This window comes from Pteronotus mesoamericanus, unplaced genomic scaffold, assembly GCF_021234165.1.
Source record: "Pteronotus mesoamericanus isolate MK-2021 breed Mesoamerican mustached bat unplaced genomic scaffold, CSHL_Meso_final contig_56, whole genome shotgun sequence".
NCBI classification, from domain to species: Eukaryota; Metazoa; Chordata; class Mammalia; order Chiroptera; family Mormoopidae; genus Pteronotus; species Pteronotus mesoamericanus.
In genome coordinates this window covers 15,199,816-15,218,588 of record NW_026555201.1, presented here as the reverse complement: position 1 = coordinate 15,218,588, position 18,773 = coordinate 15,199,816, and the positions used below count along the sequence as shown (strand labels likewise).

The 18,773-nt window shown below is 36.2% G+C and overlaps 1 pseudogene; it reads left to right on the top strand.

Moving 5' to 3' along the window:
- Window positions 1–4,302: 4,302 nt before the first annotated feature.
- LOC129076000 (transmembrane protein 140-like) lies at window positions 4,303–18,614 on the top strand (annotated as a pseudogene).
- Window positions 18,615–18,773: the final 159 nt, after the last annotated feature.

The window sequence follows — 18,773 nt, the reverse complement described above, 5'->3', positions numbered from 1 at the left end:
TTCTCAATAGCTAGTGCATTTTTACTAAGTGGTAAATCCTTGAGAATATGTGTTTCCTCATTACTTCTTGTTTCTTTTCTTTCCCATTTAGAGAGTTAGCTCTCTAAATACAAAAACAATGTCTTCCTTGGCATCCTCCACTGCACAATGCTGGGTGAATGTGACCTGATTAATATATTTCACAAGAGTTTGTTGATTGAGCACACAGCAAGTGAGATGCAGTAGGTAAATCACTCAATTCTGAATAGAGATAAGGCATCCACACAGAATATTTTCTACTTCATAGACTACAAAATTCTGCTTTTGCTCTTATTTTTAATTTTGTTTTTAATATAGTGATTATGTATTAAACAATAATTCATAAAGAGAAGTCAACCTAATAAACATTATTATAATTTTATAGCCCCAAACTGTATTTTACAATATTCAGTGTATAAATGGGCACATACTGTCTTAATATTCTATAATTATGTATCTGTAAAAACTTTAGAAATAAAAATTATTAAAGCAGTATTATTTTGTCTAAATACCAATTCTTTTTGGAGTCAGACTTACATATAAAATACAGAGAGAAGTATTATTACCTGCACATTAATTTCTATGCATATATTTAAAATGAAACTATATGATACATTACATTATTAATGTTAAGAAAGGACTTATTTATCAAATTATCAGATGTAAGAAAATACAACAAAATCTATTTTTCATTTTATGAATTGTCCAGAATAATTTATGGACAAAAGAATCACAATTATAACAACCAGTTGTTTAAAGTGGGTGAGTCATTTATCCATGTCATTAATTTCCTGTCATATATGTGAGAGAGGTTGTCTTTTACTTTTACAATATAGATAAGCTTATGATGCAAAAGAAAATTCTGCAAGAAGACAAGGACACACTTATTTTATAATGGGAAAGTTTTATATTTATGGAGGATAGTTGAGGGAAAAACCATGAATATCCACAATATCCAAGAAGGCAGAAAATGAAACACCATTTAATGCATCATCCAAAGAGCTACATATCCATATATTTGGCTTATTTAATAATTTGCATCTCACATCACATTAGGAAACATTGTGCCCCTTGTGGATTCAGCTCTAATCTCAGGAAGCACTTTTTCTTATCACTTTTTGTAAGGAAAGGTGAGAGATGGTGAGCTCAACAGAAAGTTAGTAATAAATATTTTTTAATGGAAAATAAGCATATGGTACACATCTGCATCCTGTTGTTTTTTTAATGAAAAAGAAAACACTAAAATGAGTTGTAACATAAGCAAGAAACTGGTTTGGAGGAATAAATCCTGTCACAATTTCACTGTGTTGCCTAATAAGTAAACATTCCCAATAGTTTGTCAGAAATACAAAGAAAAATCTTCCAATTTGAAGGAATAATTGGGCTTTCTTCTGGTACAGTAATAAAAAAAATAGTTTTCTCAATTGAACTCCATCTGTGGACTAAATGAGCACAGAGCAAATGCGAAAGCCTGAACGTTTGAATCATGAAAATCAACCATTCTAAAACTATCTCTTATAACAGGTATGAGATATCTCATTTTGGTTGTGATTTGCATTTCCCTAATGATGAGTGATGTTGAACATCTTTTCACACACCAGGTGGGCATTTGTGTCTTCTTTGGAGAAATATCTATTTAAGTTCTTACCTATTCTAAAATTGGGTTTATTATTATTATTATTATTATTACTGTTATTTATTATTATTATTGAGTGGTAGGAATTTCTTATATACTTTGGGCATTAACTCCTTATTGGTTACAGGGTTTGCAAACATGTTCTCCCATTCTGTAGATTACCTGTCCACTCTTTGATTGATTCATCAGTTTCATGTATTCCATACCCAACCCTTATCTTTCTCATACAAGGAGTGGCTCTGCCTCCCACAAGATCAAAAAAAAAAAAGGGCATTGGCATAAAAGAATTCCATCAGTTATTTCCTTTTTCAACTCTAGTTTCATTTAAATATTAACAAAAATAACAATAATAACCATTTGTGAGGATTTGTTTTACGTTATGCACTCTACTAATTCTAAATTTCTTAACCCATGCTTCAGTTACCTCATCTATAAAATGGAGATACAGGAAAATCTTGGTTATGGAGGTTTAGTGCCGGGCATGTGGTAAACATTGAACAGGTTTTAGTTATTTTGTTACCAACATTATTACTTCCTCCACTCTCCATGCATTTGCTCTAACCATGAAATTGGACATCATACCTTCCCTTCCTCTCAACATGTATTCTATTTATTGTTATTTCCTCTTCATTCTAGCTACTAAATTTATCTTGTTATCCCCACTGTGACTTTCCAAGTTTACTATACAATCACCTCATAGACACTTAAATAAATTAGAGTAATATATCTCCTTATCTATAGACTTTTTATTTTCTAATGCAGTCTTCATGAAGCCTGAGAGGAAAACAAATCTGATTAAGTTACATTCTTATTTAAACTTATTATTATTGGGTCCTCATGGGAATATCTATAAAGTTCAAATCCCTGAATATGATTTAAATATTTTATGCTCAGAGTATGGTAAATGGACCAGTAGTAATAACATTACTTGTAAGCTTGTTAGATATTAGGGCCCTACCTCAACCTCTTAAATTCAAATCTAGGTTTTAACAAGATCCCAGGTGATTGCTCTGTGATTATATACCTTTTTCCACAGTAAAATTCTTTTTGTAAGTGTTTTTCCCTCTTGCAAATCTTTCAAGAATGCTGTATTGACCCTTATCACCTGTTACATGCTTATCCCTTTTGCTTTCACAATGCCTTGAACTTCTCCCATTATAGCTCTAAAAATAATCATATTGTAATTATTTTGTTCCAAGTACAGGAAGAATATAAGATAAATTAATTTAAATGTCCATACTATTCCCCTCAGTAATATCAATAAATGCTTATTGAACAAATGACAAATGACAAGGATATTGAGGCTTAAAGTGTTTGAATAAATTATCCTATTATGTAGTAGTCACAACTAGGGGATATTAAAGTCTAACCACATTCTCAACAGCTAATTTCCCTCCATCTTGCCTCAGGATAGATATCCCTATTCTTGAAGTAGCAAACTTTTTAGCTTTTTCTTGATTCTAAGCACATAAAACTCCTCTAGACATGTACTTAGACAATTATTTGGTCTCTCTTATATTTTTAATATTTCCAAATCCAGTCAATTCTTCTCATTCTATAAATACATATATTTCTCCAGTTTAAAAAGAAATAAAAATGTATATTTTTGTAGATCAAGGTTTTTGAAAGATGATCAGTGTAATACTTGTGACCAAATGATGTCAAATTTTGGTCTAGTAGACAAAAAAATAAATAAATAAACATCCATCATCATTTATACTACAGAGCTTTATAAAATATATGACTCTTAGGAAGATTCACAATTATTATTTTTTTTAATACTCAGTAAACAAGCTGGGTCAAAGATAGAAAGTAAAATGACTATTTAGAAGACCTTCATTAGGATCCTGGGAAAAGATTATTGTTACAGTATTTAAGGCCTTAGGTGAAGATATGGTTAATTCCTATAAAAATTGTTTTAATACTTTAAGTGTCAAGGTAGAGAGCACTGGGAAAAATGTCTGAGGTTTCTCAAGACCATAAAATATTTGTTTAAAAGGATGAATGATTGCCACAGGGAGCTTTCAAAAGGGATATTTAATAATATAATATTTTATTATTTTATATTATAAATAAATATGTTAAAAATCACAGATATCCAAACAGTTATACAATGATCAAAACAAAAAATATACATGAGCATAAGTATAGGGCATTTATAAGGAGGAATAAATGAATCAGGGATTATAACACAACAAAAATAATATTAGAAAAGTCCTTTAATGATGTGGTATAGTGATTTGTACCTAGATCATTGCTTAAAAAATATTATTCATACATTTAGTGATTTTCAGGCATCTGAGGAAATGTAGGTGGAAACAACAGATTCTCCAGCTTTCTCAGCGATGGGTAAGAAAAGGAATACAAACAAAATCAAAACAGAGAAAGTATGTTTGATACATACTCCTACAAAAATCTCTTGAGTATATTTGCCATATTTGCTCACTTGATATTTAAATGTACATGGTATGACAAACCAACTAGGTTATTTTTTTATTTATTCATTCAACGAACTTATGTCTAGTAAGTACTATGTGTCAGCAAATATGGGAGACGCTGATGTTACAGAGATTAAGATAGGAAGGCAGAGCATCATTTAAGCAGTTTATGGAAATACAACATTGAGTATTCTAATAGTGTTAATGAACATGGCAATGAAAACGCAACAGCGACTGTGTTGGATCTTGCCCGAGGATGCTGGAAGAGTCTTTACAATGGAGCTTTATGATGCTTCAAGAAAGAGGAGAAGATTTTCAGTTCTAGACAGAGGGAATGTGCAAAAGAGTGATTACTACAAGGTCATTGTTGTCTTGGGTATAAAAAAGGTAAGAAAAAAATGGCATGACGAACAGGAAGGCATAACAGGGAAGGCAAGCCTCAGAGAACTTTACATATGATGGGATAGAAGTTTGTGATTTAGTCAGTTGGTGATTAGGACACAAGAAGTATTTAAATAAGTCATAATTGTGATTTTTGAAAGAACTTTTTGTTCTAGAATGAGTGGATTAACTGGTGGTCTGGTGGTCATAAGGAGTTTGAGAGTTTGCTGTTTCATGTGAGGTTTGGGCACTTAAAAAGATAGCATTTATAGTGGAAGAGAGAAATGAGTCATTCACCAGAAAATTGAACAGTCCTTGCCAGGGTAAATGGCCTAGCCCATTCCTCCAGCAACAAGGAGTATGAATGATGATGGCTCACAGCTTTCCATTGACAAGAGGTGCTTCTTAACTCAAAGTGATGCATTCTCCTCAGTTGGGGCAGACTAGGCAGCCCACATCCAATGACTGGTCTATTCAGAATTAGAGAAACTTAGAACCTGAATAGACACTTCTCCAGAGAGGACATACAGATGGTCAATAGGCATATGAAAAGATGTTCAAAGTCAATAATCATCAAAGAAATGCAAATTCAAACCACAATAAGATATCATCTTACACCTGTCAGAATGGCTATCATCAATAGATCAACAAACAACAAGTGCTGGTAAGGATGTGGGGAAAAGGAAACCCTAGTGCACTGTTGGTGGGGATGCAGATTGGTGCAGCCACTGTGGAAAACAATATAGGGCATCCTTAAAAAATTAAAAATGAAACTGCCCTTTTGACCCATCGATTCCACTTCCAGTAATATAGCCTAAGGATCTTGAAATACCAATACAAAAAAATATTTGCAACCTTATGTTTATAGCAGCACTATTTATAAAAGCCAAGGTTTGGAAACAGCCTAATGCCCATCAGTATAGGAGGGATTATCTAGAAGTGAAAGGAAAAAATAAATAATAGGTAGAAAGAAATTCGAATGTAAATTTTTAAATTTATTTAATTTAATTTAGGTTTCAAGGTGAAGAAGAAGCATTTTCTAAGCATAGGGGAAGAAACTAACCATGGGAAAAAAGACTGTCAATATAGGACAAGATTTATGGCTGAAGGAAATTCCCAAGGTCAATTAAGTGGGAATGATTGCAGTACGCAGAATAGAGGTGTCATATTTTAGAATAGATACATTCATTAATTCTGCGACAAGAGGAAAAAATTATTGGTATACAAATATTTGTAGGTTGGATAGGATTAAGCAGCTGATGCTGTGCGTCTCCCTGATGACACCCATTTCTCGTGTGAAATAGAAAAGAGGTTTTTATGGTAAAGGAGAAGGCTTAAAAAGCCAAAGGGGGATGTGGAAGATTTTGATACTTGTTCTGAGTTATGTGAATGAACATAAGTGGCCATAAATAGGTGAATTACCAAGAATCACTGAAAAGTCCCATGCATTTATGAACCATAATTTTACAGAGTTGCAAGGCTGTATACTTGAATGATTTTGACTAGTAATTTTGTGTAAAAATGATGTATTTATGCAAAGAACAGGATTATTTGGACACATGAAATGAAAATATTTGTTTTAGGGCAATACATTGGCCAGACATTGGTTTCATATATTCTTTTACCATTAGGTTGGACCATTCAAGAGAAAATCAGTGCGTGTATGTGTGGGGGGCAATAGATTTACACAAAATGAACTCCAAATGGTAAATAGCAGCTGTTTCATGGAAATAAGAAAAAAAAAAACTATCAGAAGAGATTTTGTAATCTGATTATAATCAATTAAGCCCAAACATGATACTAAAACTTGGGAACTTTAAGCGTTGTGAGTACATAGTGAACATAATCTGAGTAAAAACTGTGTCTTTAAAATCTGATCATAAAAATCAAAGCAAGATATCACTCTTTAGGAAGCAAGCAACTGATATTTCAGCAAGCAACCTAATGTTACTTTTTTCTTAAGTTTATAAAATATTTCCCCTAAATCCTTGGAAAGTCATTTTCTTGACTAGCTCTGTTAAGGATTAAATTTAGTTTATCCTCTTTCTTTAATTTGTGTGTGTGTGTGTGTGTGTGTGTGTGTAAAAACAGGTTTTATTTTTATCCACTCTGGAGGATAAAAGTAGCCCCATACAAAAGTAATAAGTGCAACAGACTCAGGTTGATGCAGTTTGTAGGAAGCCAGGAGATTTAGATGATTAGAGAAGAGGGACTAAGAGGTCATGAGCCACAGTACACACAAGACATTTAGTTGTGTAAACTCATGAGACAGCCATCAAGCCATCATCCAGCAATAGCTATGATTACCCACTGGGCCCATGTGGAATAACATGTGGAGGAGTGGAGAGAAGAGCTCTCAAAACTTGGATCAGATTTGTTTTCACAGATGAATTGTAAAATCCTCAAATTTTTCAAAGAGCTAACCAATTGTTTCATATAAAATATAGCTGAATACCCAGTTGCTCACAATTATGTTTTTATCCCAATTTATAGCTCAAAAATTGCTCATATGTAAAATTGTCATTGAATTTTCAAATGCAGAAAAAAAAGCAGAAGCATAGGCTTACATAATCAATATAACATATAAATGCTGCCTCAAAGATAAGCAAGCCTTCTGCAAACATGTAGGTTAAGACCATAAAAAAATCTAACATGCTTGAGGAGCTACACTGTGGTTGCTGTGGAAACAGATCTGAACTTTAAGGTTTTACACTGTGATGAATTGAAAATTTCAAGCCAACTGTGCAATGTCAGCTTTTTCAGTGAATATGCATCATTAGGTACAGGAAATGGCATGAATGGAAGATAGTAGTTCCTCAGACTGACAATAACATTAAACACAAACAGACATGTTCATACACATACACATATACCTGTAACTTTTTAGAAGCACAATTACATGTGTATATGTATGTGTATATTTATTCATTCATTTATTTATTTATTTTTACTATTTCACTTTTCCTTCTCTTAGTCTGTTTGAGCTGCTATAACAGAATACCATAGACTGGTTTGGCTTATATACAACAAGCATTTATTTCTCACAGTTTTGGAGTCTGAGAAGTCCAAGATCAAGGTTCTGGCAGATACGGTAACTGGTGAGAGCCTGCTTCCTGGTTTATAGATGTTTTTTGCTGTGTGCTTACATGGCAGAAGGAGTGAGGAAGCTCTGTGAAGCCTTTTCTATAAGGGCACAAATCCTATGCATGACTGCTTTGCCTAGTGAACTAATCACTTCCCAGAAGCCCCACCTCTTAATATAGCACACTGAGGGTTAAGAGTTCAACATATGGGTTCTGAGGGACAGAAACATTCAATCCATTGCACTTCCGAACTCTGTTTTTGTAAATTATTTCCAATGGCAAATCTTCACCCTAGTGACCTTTATAATACTATTTGAAAGGGCTCGTTTAAAAAGTTCTGAAAATGGGCCATGCCCCAGAGTAGCAGCAGCAGGATAGGAAACAATAGCCCTGCCCTCAGTACACTCTGCCCCAGCCAGGAGTTGAGCACAGGCTAGGTGCTGAGTACTGAGCGGCTGGTACAGATAGGCCGACAGATCCGTAGGGGACACAGAGCTGTCTAGAGATGCTTGAGGAGAGACTGGAGATTGGAGGCATTGGGGAGAGAATTGAGGGAGTAGCCGGGAGGATCCCGGTGCTGACTTCTCCCCTACTCCTCAGCTTCCACCTAGCTCAGGCAGAACACACCCCTGAGTGGCAGCAGACTGTAAGAACACAACAGGTCCGCCCTCAGAAGGCACTGCCTCGCTCTGTGATGTCTAAGCCTGACAGCTGAGGACAGAGTGACTAGATTAACAATTGCAGGAGACAGACACAGACAGTAGATTCCTGGAAGCCTTGACAGACTGCCTAAGGTCAGACAGTATCAACATCTGACATCATCAGAGGCAGACCCAGTAAGGAAAAAAAAAGAGCCAGCTACTGCCATAGAAGTTCATACCACAAAGTCAGGAAATCAAGACAGATCAATTTAAGAAGCAGAAGCAAAAAAAGAAGAGTCTCACAAATAATGGGAAGAAAAAGAAACACCCCCCAATTGAGGGGAAGGAGGAATCCTCACATAGAGAACTAAATGAAACAGAGGCAAGTAAACTATCAGATATTGAATTCAAAACAATGGTTCTGAGGAAGCTCAACAAGCTCAGTGAGCTCAAAGAGAATTATGAAAAACCACAGGGAAACTATGAGGAACTTACCCAAACTATATCAGCATGAAAAAGGACATAGAACATATCAAGAAGAGACAAGAGGAAATGAAGAACACAATTTCTGAATTGAAGAACACAGTACAAGGAATCTAAATCAGGCTAGATGAAGCAGTGGATCGAATCAGCGATCTGGAGGACAAGGTAGAAAAAAGCTCCCAGGAAGAGCAAGAAAATGAAAAAAGACTCAAAAAGAATGAAGAGGCATTTGGGGAAATGCAGGACAACATGAAACATAATAATATCTGTATAATAGGGATACCAGAAGGTGAAGAAGAGGAGCAAGGCATAGAGAACCTGTTTGAAAAAATAATGATGGAAAACTTCCCTAATTTGAGAAGTCACAAAAGTCCAGGAAGCACAGAGGGCCCCATTCAAGAGTAAGCCAATGAGGCCCACTCGAAGACACATCATCACTAAAATGGCAAATATCAAAGATAAACAGAGAATCCTAAAGGCAGCAATGGAGAAACAGGTAGTAACATACAAGGGAGCCTGATAAGGCAGCAGCTGGCTTCTCAACAGAAACACTGCAAGCCAGAAGGGAATGACAAGAAATATTCCAGTAATGAAAAGCAAAGGCCTGTAACCAAGACTGCTCTACCCAACGAGGCTCTCCATTAAAATGGAAGGTGAAATAAAGAGTTTCCAAGACAAAAGAAGGCTAAAAGAATACATCTCCACCAAACCAGCACAGAAACGTATGCTAAAGGCACTGGTTTAAGAAGATGAAGAAAAACAGTGAGAAAGAAAAGAACACAGGTACCAAGGGAGAAAATGAATAAGTACCTATCAATAATAACTTTAAATGTAAATGGACTAAATGTCCTAATCAAAAGACACAGGATAGCTGAATGGATAAGAAATATGACCCACATATATGCTGCCTACAAGAGACCCATCTCAGAACAAAGGACCTACACAGGTTGAAAGTAAAAGGATAGAAAAAAAATATTCCAAGCAAATGGACAGGAAAAAAAAAGCAGGGGTAGCAATACTTATATCAGACAAAATATGTTTAAAAACAAAGTCCATAAAAAGGGACCCAGAAGGACACTTCATAATACTCAAAGGAAGAATCCATCAAGAATACATAACCACTGTAAACATATAAGCATTCAACATAGGAGCACCCAAATATATAAGGAAAATCTTGGAGGACTCCGAGAAATATATGGACAGCAACGCATGATACTAGGGGATTTTAACATCCCACTGTCATAAATAGATAGATCTTCCAAACAAAACATAAACAAGGATATTTGGAATTTAATGATACATTAGATCAAATGAGCTTAACTGACGTATATAGAACCTTTCATCCCAAAGAAGCAAAATACTCATTCTTTTCAAAAGCACATGGAACATTTTCAAAGATAGACCTCCTGACAGGACACAAAACAAGTCTCAACAAATTCAGAAAAATTGAAATCATTGCAAGCATTTTCTCGGACCACAAGGGCTTGAAACTGGAAACCAACCTCAGAGGAAAACCTCAAAAACATTCAAAACTCATGGAGACTGAATAGCACACTATTAAACAATGAATGGGTCAATAATGAAGTAAGAGAAGAAATCCAAAAGTTTCTGGAAACTAATGAAAATGAACACACAACAGTCCAACAGCTATGGGACACAGCAAAAGCAGTCTTGAGAGGGAAGTTCATAGCAACACAGGTCTACCTAAGAAAGATAGAAATATTTAAAATAAATGACCTTGTAATCCTACAATTTCAAGAACTGGAGAAACAACAACAAACAAATCCCAAAGCAAGTAGAAGGAAGGAAATAATCAAGATCAGAGCAGAACTGAATGACATAAAGACTGAAAAACAATTCAAAGGATCAACCAATCCAGGAGTTGTTTCTTTGAAAAGAGAGACAAAATCGACAAGCCTTTAAGCAGACTCATCAAGAAAAAAAGGAAGGGGACCCAAATAAATAATATCAGAAATGAAAGAGGAGAAATAACAACTGATACCATGGAAGGACAAAGGGTTATAAGAAGTTGCTATGAGCAATTATATGCCAAGAAATTTGAAAACCTTGATGAAATGGACAAATTTCTAGAAAAAGCATAACCTTCCAACACTGAATGAAGAAGAAGCAGAAAGCATAAACAACTGATAACAGCTGGTGAAATTGAAGCAGTAATCAAGAAACTCCCAGCACACAAAAGCTCTGGACTAGATAATATCACAGGGGAATTTTACAAAACTTTTAAGGATGAGCTAACTTCTGTCCTTCTCAGATTACTCCAAAAAATCCAAGATAGGGAAGACTATCAAACTCTTTTTTATGAAGCCAGCATCATCCTAATCCCAAAACCAGATAAAGACACTACAAAGAAAGAAAACTACAGACCAATATTGCTTATAAACATAGATGCTAAAATCCTCAACAAAATATTGGTAAACTGCATCCAGCAATACATTAAAGGGATCATTCACTATGGTCAAGTGGGATTCATCCCAGGGATGCAAGGATGGTTCAATATTCACAGAACAATAAAAGTAATACATCACATAAACAAAAGGAAAGACAAAAACCACATGATCATCCCAATAGATGTGGAAAAAGTGTTTGATAAGGTACAGCACCAATTTATGATAAAAACACTCAGCAAAATGGGAATAAAGGGGGTATGCTTCAACATAATAAAGGCAATATATGAAAAACCTACAACCAACATCATACTCAATGGGCAAAAACTAAAAGCTTTACCACTAAGATTGGGAACAAGAAAAGGATGTCTGCTTTCACCACTTCTATTCAACATAGTATTGGAAGTCCTAGCCACAGTGATCAGACAAGAAAAAGAAATAAAAGGCATCCAAATTGGAAAGGAGGAAGTAAAACTATCATTGTTTGCAGATGACATGATAGTGTACATAGAAAATCCTATAGACTCCACCAAAAAACTACTCGAACTATTATGTGAATTTGGCAAAAGAGTGGGATGCAAGTCAATATTCAGAAATTGAAGGCACTTTTGTACACCAACAATGAAATATCAGAAGCAGTAATCAGAGAAAAGATTCCCATTTCCTATAGCAACAAGAAAAATAAAGTACCTAGGAATAAATTTAACCAAGGAGGTAAAAGACCTGTATGCAAAAAACTATACAACACTGAAGAAAGAAATTAAGGAAGACACAAATAAATGGGAGCATATACTGTGTTCATGGATTGGAAGAATTAACATAGTCAAAATGTCCATACTACCCAAAGCAATTTATAGATTCAACGCAATCCCTATTAAAATACCAATGACACATTTCACAGACATGGAACAGATATTTCAAAAATTTATATGGAACCATAAATGACCCTGAATAGTCACAGCAATTTTGAGAAAGAAAAACAAAGTAAGAAAGATCACAATACTGAACATAAAACTATATTATAAGGCCATTGTAATCAAAACAGTCTGGTACTGGCACAAGAATAGACAGATAGATCAGTGGAACAGAATAGAAAGCTCAGAAATAAACCCATGTCTCTATGGTCAATTAATATTTGTCAAAGGGGGTAGAAGCATAAATTGGAGTAAAAACAGCCTCTTCAACATATGGTGTTGGGAGAGCTGGACAGCTACATGCAAAAAAATGAAATTCCACCACCAAATGACACCATACACAAAAATAAACTCAAGATGGATAAAAAGACATGAGTATAAGTTGCAACACCATAAAAGACATAGAGGAGAATATAGGCAGAAAACTCTCAGATATCCATCCCACACAGCAATATTTTTGTCAATACATCCCCTAAAGCAAGGGACATAAAGGAAAGAATAAACAAGTGGGACCTCATCAAAATAAGAAGCTTCTGCATTGCTAAAGAAAACAACAAAATGAACAGGGAACCAACCATATGGGAAAACATATTTGCCAATGATACATCAGACAAGGATTTGATCTCCAAAATATATAAAGAACTCACATGACTCTACTCCAAGAAGACAAACAATCCAATTAAAAGAGAGGCAAAGGATCTGGATAGACACTCCTCCAAGGAAGAGATTCAGAGGGCCCAGAGACATATGAAAGGATGCTCAGCAACACTAGCCATCAGAGAAATGCAAATTAAAACCACAATGAGATACCACTTCACACCAGTCAGAATGGCCATCATAAACAGATCAACACACAACGGGTGCTGGCAAGGTTGTGGAGAAAAGGGAACCCTAGTACACTGTTGGTGGGAATGCAGACTGGTGTGACCACTGTGGAAAACAGTTTGGAATTTTCTCAAAACACTAAAAATGGAACTGCCTTTTGACTCAGAGATTCCACTACTGAGATTACACTCTAAGAATCCCAAAACACCAATTCAAAAGAACCTATGCACCCCAATGTTCATAGCAGACAATTTATTATAACCAAGTGCTGGAAGCAACCTCAGTAAATGAGTGGGTCAAAAAACTATGGTACATTTACACAGTGGAATAATACTATGCAGCAGAAAGAAAGAGCTACTACCCTTCGTGACAGCATGGAGGAACTGGAGAGCATTATGCTAAGTGAAATAAGCCGGGGGGGCAAAAGATAAATACCATATGATCGCACCTGTAAGTGGAACCTAACCAACAAACAAAACAAACAAGCAAGAAAGATATTACTAGCAATATTGAAAGAAAAAAGAAACCAACAGAATCAAGAGGGAAGAGGGCGGGTAGGGAAGGGTCAAGTCAAGAAACGTGTGGCAGACGCATGGACAAAGCCAATATGGGAAAGGATTGAGGGAGGGAGTTGGGCGGGGGGAGGGGAAAGTGGTGGTGGGAAAATGGAGACAAATGTATTTGAACAATTTAAAAAAAAGAAAAAAAAGTTCTGACAATGGATGATCTCTTATATCTTTCTTATCAATGATTCTACTGGTGAATTATAATAAACCATATAGACTGTAACCCATTAGCACTTTAAAATTATTTGTGAAATGAACAATATTGAACATGTATACATTTGAATACACATAGATATATAGACATAAGAGCTAAAGAGAAAATTTACCTAAAGTAAAAATAATGTCTTTTGTAGACCAAATCTGTAAACAAAGTACAAATAGGTTTTTTTGTATCCCCAGATAAAAGTATGTTGCTTTATAGACAGAATATACTTCATGCAAATAATTTACCTAATATATTTGATATTTCTTTATAGTAATTGTGTCATCCACATTTCCCAATGCGATCCAGTTAGTGAAAAGAAAAACTAGGGGATATAGTTACAATAAAAGTGTTCTAAAAAAGAGTCTTAGCTCAGATGTTCCCTGCCTGCATCCCCGTAAGCTCTTTTTAAAACAAATATTTTATTTATTTATTTTTAGAGAAGATGCAAGGGAGGGAGAAAGAGAGAAGAGAAGCATCAATGTGTGGCTGCCTGTTGCGAGCCCCCAACCTGGGACCTGGCCCGCAACCCAGGCATGTGCCCTGCCTGGGAGTCCCACTGGCGACTCTTTGGTTTGCAATCTGGTGCTCAATCCACTGAGCTGCACCAGCCAGGGCGCCCATATGTCCTTCTGGAGTCACACTACTAGTCCAGCTCCAGGTCCCTTCTTTCTCTTAATGGAGTCCCCAAGTTACGGAAACATTGTCAACACTGCCAGTAATGTTTGCTTCTGATTCACTGATGGTGACCTACCTTCCTCACTTCCCTGTGGCCGTGGTGCTGCCTGCTGTCCTTGCTGAAGGTGACACTGGCTCACTTTACATGAATCTCGGGGGTGCCTATTGCTTCCTGGTGAATTATCCCATTAGAGCAGGGCTGACATTACTATTGAGGAAGCCACGTTTTTTCTTTTATTTTAAACCATGCTGTTGCTCCTATTGACTTCCTAGTGTCTCCTCCTTTTGAATCACTGCACTGAGGTTGGGTAAAGACTCCATCCATAAAGTGAACAATTCTTTAAACACTGAAACAGGGATCATGATTTTTTCCTATGAGGAATTTACATTTTTTGTGTTTTAATCTGTGTTTTTTTATTTCAATTTAAGACTTAACCATCCCTCTCTATCTCTTCTTGAAACTTTGCATAAATACCACCAGGACGTGGACTGAAAAGTAATATATATATATAGCAATTCATAGTGCAGTATTTAAAATTATTTTGTCTCACATGGACAATAAACCAATGTCCACTTTTTACTCAAAGAAATGATTTTAAAAGCAGTTCTTATGCTAGGCACTGCTTTAGTGCTTTACCTGTATAAACATTTGACCTTCACAAAAATATTAATTCCTATTTTACAGATGAGAAAACTGAGTTACAAAGAGTTAAAGAACTTGTCCAAATTCTCAGAGCTAATAAGGGACAGAGTTGTGATTTTTTATAGCAGGAAACCTGGCTCCTGAGCATGTGACCTTTTATTATTCTGCCTCTTTATGTCTGAGATAAGTACAACTGAATTTCCTATAAAAAACAAATTCCTGAAAATTAAGTACAAACCCTTGCACAAATGATCTAATTGCAAGGTCTCAATTAGGCGATTGGCCATGGGCTCTAACAGTTCCTTCCAAATTACTACTGAGCTTATTGCGAAAAAAATTTCCTTGGTGCCTATGTTGGGAAGCATGAAATTCCAAGAAGGATATGAAAATGAAATGTCTTTCTCTGGAAACTTCACTGCTGTGGACTTCGATTTAAGTAATCTTTTATAGTTCTAATTAAAATGACACTATTAAATGCAATGTTACATGAACTCTTTGTAGTATAAATAATAATGATGTAACCACAATTCATTAGAATATTATCATAGAGAAACCATAAAGTAAAATAATTGTAGATTTTTAAAAGATATTTGTCCTTAGAAGTTAAAAGCAGAGTTTGTCAAAGCAAATATAGAAATATTATGTGTACTTCTCAAGTAGCATGGGAGTTGAAATAAAGAAAAGGCATGAAAAAGAATATTTCTTTTTTCTTAATCAATCGTCACAAGTAAACTTTTACACTATCTTGGAAAATTCTCTTTCCTTAGTCTCTAAGCTTATCTATTTTTTCATTGTAATGTTTCTATTATTATAATTTCAATTTTTATCTTTATAAAAGATATAAGTGTGTTATATAGTATATACATTATATATAATCAAAATAATGCATGTTTTCAGTTTAAACAGTTATGATTTATCATTGAAAACATCGTTTTTAGTCCCTTTTCTGATTCCTATTCCTCGTAAGTAATCACTGTCAAGGCTTTTGTTTTCAAGTCTTCAAGGTTGTTTGTATGTTTACTTCCATATTGTAAACAACAGGATTAGTCTTATTTATTTTTCAGTTTTAAGCATCATCCCTTATTACAAAGAGAGATGAACTTTTTTACATTTCCCTTATCGATATCTCTTTCTTTTTCCCTCATCCTTCCATTATAGTTATATATATTTATATCACCTTTTTGGTTCACTCATTAGTCAGTATTTGCATAATTGTAACTATGTAATATTATTCACAGCAAAGCCATGTGGTAACTAGGATTATTTTTCCTTAGTTTAAAAATGTTTTAGTCTTATCCCTGATATGTATTAACTATCTCATTTTTTTTATTTTACTCTATTTCCCATGTATTATTTATGAATTTAGTTCAAAATTTTCTGACAGAGTTGTCAAATTCTTCTCAAGTTCCTCCTGTACACTATATGTTTTATTAATTTGCTCAGTAACCCTCCCCAAGCAACCTCCCCAAGAGAGCTGTGTAGAACTCTGATGGGACTGCCCTTTGCCAACACGGTGGGGATTCTTTTTACCTCTGTCGGGACCCCTGGTTCCTTGTTCCCATGTTTTCTTGTTCTTAGTTTACCCCTTTTTAAAAAAAATCTAAAATATCTCCAATAGTTTCTGGAAAGCAGCATGCACTAAATACATGTGAAGAGTCTCACATGTCTGAACACATCTCTGTTCCACTATCACATTTGATTTGTTATGAGTTGGGCATTAATTACAAACAGTTCTCACTTATAATTCTGAACGTTTGGCTCACTCTCTTTTTCCTTTGGGAAACCACTCCTCTAGTCCATGGGTTCTTCAGGACTGAAATGAAAATGTGCGCTGCTTGGGCCATAGGGGTGCCCAGACCATGCAGGCTTGTGTGCACCCTCGCCATCGAGACTGATTCAGGAATGGGCATGGAATTCTAACAGCTGAATTCAGACACGTGGACTCTCGGAGACAGAGAATTTATCCTCCCTTCTCTGTGATAATGAATTTAAGGTTGGAGCTGACAGCAGCACCTTCCCCTTGCCACATACGGGATGTGATTAATTTCACCACTATTCTGCATAATATTGCAGAGAGGAAAGCAGTGAGGGTTAGGGAAGAGAGTGAGAGGGACCCCAAAACAAGTTTTTCCCCTCTAGAAGCAGCCAAATGGAAGCAAATATTCTTTATTTTTATAGAGCTATTTTGAGCTATACTTCTTTTACTTAAAAACAAAAAGATAGCTAATAAAACTACTTTTTAAAAGCCAATGAAACAAAAAATCAATGAAGCAATTGCCTGACTCTGGTCATACTTGGTGAACGGCAGAAGCAGGTTATCAGCCCATGACTCTTCTTCCAGTGCACTCACTATAGCTTCTGGCATGTCATGGGTCAAAGCATAAACCCCGAATCCTGGTGAAATTAGGTACTGGAGGCTTACTGGTGTTTATTATTCGCACTCTTATTAAACAAACAAACAAAGAAAAAAACAACAAAAAGCGCAGTTAGCACCTCTTGTATATCGTTCCGTGTCCCGCATTTTTTTTTTCTGGTTACGTATTAGGTTCAAACCTGAAATAATGGTGAAGATATATACATATACATGTCCAAAGTCACCTTGTAAGGCGTGCTGCTATATATCCATCTCACTAGTCCTGTAGAGAATACTGTCAAGAGGACATGTGACAAACTCAGGTTCTTGGCTTCCTGCATATTCTCACTTCGCCATCACTATGCAAGCCATTTTGCAAAGTTCTCACCTGCTTTCAGCTTTCCCATGACACTTCCCCTAGGTTGAGATCGAGAAAAGTAATAAGTTCCTAGTTTATCTCTCTCTCTCTCTTTCTCTCTCATAAAAGTAATAGTATTTTATCAGTTGAACTAGATATATTTTCTTAAACTAAAATCTCAATTGTTGTTTTTTACAGAGTCGTGTTGAATTTTTGTAAGATATTTATTTTGTAAGATAAGTAAATATTTTGATAAATATTCTTAAGAAAAAGATGATTAGAAAGTAAAAATATCCCTTTCACTATGCGAAGAAACAGCTAAAAGACGCCATCAATGAACCTGAAAGTGGGCCTTACCAGACACCAAATCTGCCAGTACCATGATTTTGGACTTCCAGCCTCCAGTACTGTGTCTGGGAGGGCAGCCCTGGAACGAGCAGGAGAAGATGACCATCCCAAGGCCAAGGCAGGGCGCTGGTGATCCTCACTGCTGTAGTCATCTCCCTGCTGTTCTACGCTCTCCTCTGGCAACCTCACTGGCCTGCCCAGCCTGAGAATCAGCCTCTACGACTTCTGCTTAGGGAACGAAGGCACTGGCCTTCTGTAGTGTCACCAGTTCCCTGAGCTGGAGACCCTGAGGGTGCCTTGGGTTGACCTGACCATAGCCAGGCTTGGTGTGTATGGGGTCCTGGTCCTTACCTCCCTTGTTCTCTGTCTCTCCTCTTGGCCCAGTGCCACAGTAACAAGGGAGAGTAGAAGCTGGCGGTGGGCTTCTGCCAGCCTCTGTGCTCCTGCCGGGCGGCCTGGGCCCCTTTCTCTCCGACCCCTGAAGCATGGGTTTCTAGCTCTGGGTGTTGCCCAGGCCTTACTCATGCTCTTGCTTATGGCCACAGCCGAGTTTCTCAAAGGGTAGAGAAGGGCCAGAGCAAGTCTGGGGGCTGCTACTCCTGTGTGAAGGCTCACATGATTGCAAGGGTTCAGTTTAAATGATGTTCAGAGGAGGGGTCAGAGAATTCAAGGCTTATTATGTCTTCTCACCCTTCTTGTTTCATAGATAATGTTGATTTTAAAAGTTAGCTGAGGGGCCTCTCTAAGGAAGATGCACCTGGTGTCTAGGAGGCAGAGGCAGTAGAGGTGACTGGGGCACTT